Source organism: Nannospalax galili, unplaced genomic scaffold (assembly GCF_000622305.1).
Source record: "Nannospalax galili isolate Female #2095 unplaced genomic scaffold, S.galili_v1.0 scaffold63, whole genome shotgun sequence".
Taxonomy (NCBI): domain Eukaryota; kingdom Metazoa; phylum Chordata; class Mammalia; order Rodentia; family Spalacidae; genus Nannospalax; species Nannospalax galili.
The window spans coordinates 2,353,465-2,357,801 of record NW_008355272.1 but is presented as its reverse complement, the minus strand read 5'-3'; the positions used below and the strand labels follow the sequence as shown (position 1 = coordinate 2,357,801).

General features: G+C 41.3%; 1 protein-coding gene across 4 annotated transcripts in view; it reads right to left on the bottom strand.

The window, feature by feature from the left end:
• Sv2b (synaptic vesicle glycoprotein 2B) overlaps positions 1–4,337 on the bottom strand; it is a 209,592-nt gene that overhangs the window by 84,533 nt on the left and 120,722 nt on the right. The window lies entirely within an intron of this gene.

Sequence of the window (4,337 nt, the reverse complement as noted above, 5' to 3'; positions counted from 1 at the left end):
TTATTTTGATATATCACAGTGAAAGATTTATCGTCCTCTTTTTTTTTTTTTTTTTTTTAAAAAAAAAAAAAAAAAAAAAAAAAAAAAAAAAAAAAAAAAGAGGGCAGGAAAGGGATGAGGCAATGGCTCAGTGGGTAAAGCACACATGTAAGCATGAGTAAGAGAATTCAGACCTCCAGAAAACATGTAAAGCTGGGCAGCCATGGCAGCTGCCTGCAATCCCAGCACTGGTGAGATGGAGACAGGGACCCCTGGGACATTGACTATCTAGACTATCCAGAATTAGTGAGCTTCAGGTTCAGAGAGGCCTTGCTTCAATAAACAAAGAGGAGACTAATTAAGGAGGTGCCTTGGCATCAACTTTGGGCCTCCATACACAAGCACACAGGTACCCCAAAGCATATATACACACACATAGCCCGTACACCCATACACAGGTGAAAAAAAATTTCAAGATAATAAATACATAATGAAAAGAATGAAGAGCATGATTAATTAAGAAGTGATACCTTCTTCCTGTCTTGAAGGGGACCACCCACTGGACAGGAGCAGGCTGAGCCTTCAGTGCTTGTAATGTGCCCTCAGACCTACTTCCTCCCCAGTGAGGACTCACTAAAACATGTTGCTCAAGAGAAGCAACTTTTAATCTTCCCCAAGGCTCAGAAAAGAGCCCTAGTGTCTCCCAGTTACCTTTGCTACCTGATTAAAGGAACAGCTATAATTTTTCTAAGCTAATTCATTTCTCTTCAGGAAGAAAACAAAATATGCCATGATTTGGACCTTTGGATGTGAGGAGTTTTCTATGTTATTTTCCTGGACCATTGACTAGGAGTCAAGCTAGAGGTCTCAGTTCAGAGAGATGTTTGGTTTTTTTTTTTAATTTTATTTATTATTTTTATTTTATGTGTATGCGTGTATTGCCTGCATGTAGGTAAGTGCACCCGTGTCGTGCAGTGCCTGCAGAGGTCAGAAGAGACTATTGGATCCCCTGGGACTGGAGTTACAGACAGTTGTTAGCTGCCATGTGAGTGCTTGGATTCGAACCTAGGTCTTCTGCAAGAACAACCAGAGTTCTTAACCACTGAGCCATCTCTCCAGCCCCCAGAGAGATGTTTTAAAAGCAGAATGGAAAGGGGAGAGAGAAAGCTCTGGGTTAACACTGGAACACAAAGGGCCTTTGCGAACTTGGTTAAGCAGCTTGACCTTAAAAATCTACATTGCATCATTTTGCCTGAAGATAGTGCAATGTCATCAGTGTAAATCTAGCCCTGAATACAGGTGGTTCATCACTGCCAAGCAATCAGGTTAATAATAATAACAACTTCAACCAACAACCAGAAATATATATTGAGCACCTGTTCGGTACAGGAAGTAATACAGCCAAGTTAGCTATATTACTTTCATTCCAGTTAAAGAATTCATCCTCACAGAAATCCTATGAACAAGATATCACCATCATCCACATTTTGCAGATGAGGGAACCAAGTATAAAGCAGGTGAGTAACTTTCCTGAAGTCACCCCATGAAGCATTGGCAGAGCCAAGCTTCAAATCCAAGAAGCTGATCCCAGCATCTAGGCTACCTACCACATTATGTATTACTGCAACCAAAATCCACTGCAAATGCTGGCAGGGAGGATGACAAGGCACAAATCAAAGGAGCCGAATTGTTTAGAAAGCACTGGAAATGTTGCTACCTCAATTCTCACAACAAATATGTCATTTGTAGGAAAGTACAAAGTAGGAAAACTGAGTTACAGGAGTTTGAACTTCCCCAAGGTCACTGACTGATAAAGGCATAGCTGGCTGCCAAACTTGTCAAATTTCAGTGCTCAAATTATTATCCACTGTGGCATGATCCCACACGGAGAGAAGCCTGCACGTGGCATGACCTCTATTACAGCCCATGCATAAGGGAAAGGCAGTAGGGCACAGAACAGTGAGCATAGATTTTAAAGTCAGGCAGTCCTGACTGGCACTTGCTATCTGTGTGAGCTTAGGTACGGCTCTCTGAATCTGTTTCCTCATGTGGCCAACCTCCAAGGTGATTCTGAGACCCCAGTCATCTACCTCTCTAGATCTATTCAGACTACCATTTTCTTGGGAGAGGAGATCTCACAAGTATACAGGAAGTAAATCTCTGCTCAGAGGACTTTATGCCCTTCATGGTTTGAGTCATAGCATCCTCTTAGCAGAAACAGAGGACAATATTGTGCCAAGGTGGACTCAAAAGATCAAGGCCACATTCCCTCCACTCCCACCCAGAATTTCCCCTGGGAGCAGCTGCCATTATATTGCAGTTCTGTTAATGAGACTACTGAGCACTGTGGTGCCAGAGAGATTTGGTAGGCATGAAATCATTGCTGACACTGCCAGCTTGGATAAACAGGGACCCAGTTTTCAGTTATGAATTGCACAAAATAAGTTGGTGCTTTGATTGGTTGGGGATGGTTTGGTTTCAACTGGGAATTTTATTCTTTCTTGTACCCTTTAAAGAAAATTCACTATTCAACATTTAAAGATGAATTGTGTGTATGTGTGTGTGTGTGTGTCTGTGTCTGTGTCTGTCTGTGTCCATGTCTGTATGTGTATCTGTCTGTCTCTGTCTCTGTGTATCTGTATGTGTAAACATATATATTTGTGTGCATGCATGTATGTGTATGTGTACATGTGTGTATATGCTATACTAAAATTCTGCTGGCTTTAAAAATCTGAGTTTTATTCTTCTTCCTTGAAACACTGCATCTATTTGAATATACCCAGCCTCTTTTGGTTTTCCTTGTCATGCCTGACACAGTTCTAATTATTTTAAATGGCCTTGTAGCTAAGCATAAATGTACCAAAAAAATTCAAAGCCCAAGAGACAATTCAATTCTCTTTTGTCTTGGTTTTGAAGTTTTTTGTTGCTGTTTTGTTTCTCCAGTGGCAATTCTTTAGAAGTCTTCATATAAGCATTTTCTTTTTTTCATATTTTTATTGAAGTTTTGCAAATTTCCTACAATACATCTTGATCATATTAAACCCCCCCTTCCCTAACCACAACCTCCCAAACCCCACCAGAGTCTCACTGCAAAGTACAGGCTGCAGTCAAACTTGAGATCTCCACCCTGCCACCTCCTGAGCACTGAGATCTCAGGTTGACATCACCATGCCTAATTCTTTGAGTTCTCTATCTTCTCTATGGTAGCTCTAGATCAGAGGCTGGAAAACCACATCCCACAGGCTGTATCTGCCCCACTGTTTGAGTTTGTAAATAAAGTCTTCCTAAGACACGAGTACATCCATTTGTTGACATGTGGACATTTTGGTGCCACAGCAGCTTTTTCCAGTTGTGACAGAGGCCCTGTGGGCTTGAAAATTCTAAAATCTTTACCATCCAGGCCTTTTTGGAAATGTTTGCCAACTCCTGCTCTAAGGCAAGTCCAAGGGCTAGAATCACACAAGGCATGTCATAGTATTTATCCCTGAAGTAATTGAATCTTTTCTTTGTTCATTAAGGCTTTCTTGTCTTGTGATAAGCAAATTCTCTGAGAAATGGGCTATTTTTCTCTGCAGAACCTTTTCACAGATACTGGCACAGAATAGACCAGAAATATGAACCTATTTGTGGAACAAATGAGCTAAGGACAGACTTTGAGCTCAAGGGGGCCATAAGTATTCTTCATCTTGAATGAGAACTTGACTCACAAGTTCTCAATAGCTACATGTTTCCTGAGCTCTAAATTTAGAGAGTAGATATGTTTTTCAGGACGTTTGGGGACTGAGACAAGCCATTGGCTACATTATGATGGATCTCTTCTATTCCACACCATTTGTGCCCATTCTCTCTCTCTAACTTCACAAAATCCTCTCTGCCTCAAACCCTGAGCTGAGGCTCAGCTCAGTACTAATCTGCTAATTGCCTTGCAAGCTGGTCCTCTATTCTTCAGAATCCATCTGTGCTTCACAGCATGGTTCCCAACTGCCCACAGGGGCTCTGCGGGTATGCTCAAGCCCATCACTCATCTCCAAGGCACATGGGCACTCAGCCACTAGCTCTTAGTACAAGAGAAGCCAGGAGCAGATGCCATTGGATTCTTGGAAGTCACAGAAAGAAGGAATGACAGACGAGAACTTTAGCTTACCAGTTCCAAAATGTATTATCACTTGGATATTGAAGATGGTTTTAACATGGAGAGAAATCTGTCCCTTAAGAAACTAAGATTTGTAGATCAAAGAAAGAGCTCAAGAATCAATCTGTTCTGAATAGAAAAACAAGCTCTGACACTATCTATGAGTGCCAATTAATTGACTTTTGTATGGGAAAATCAGTGTAAAATTATAACTTTGCAGGACACA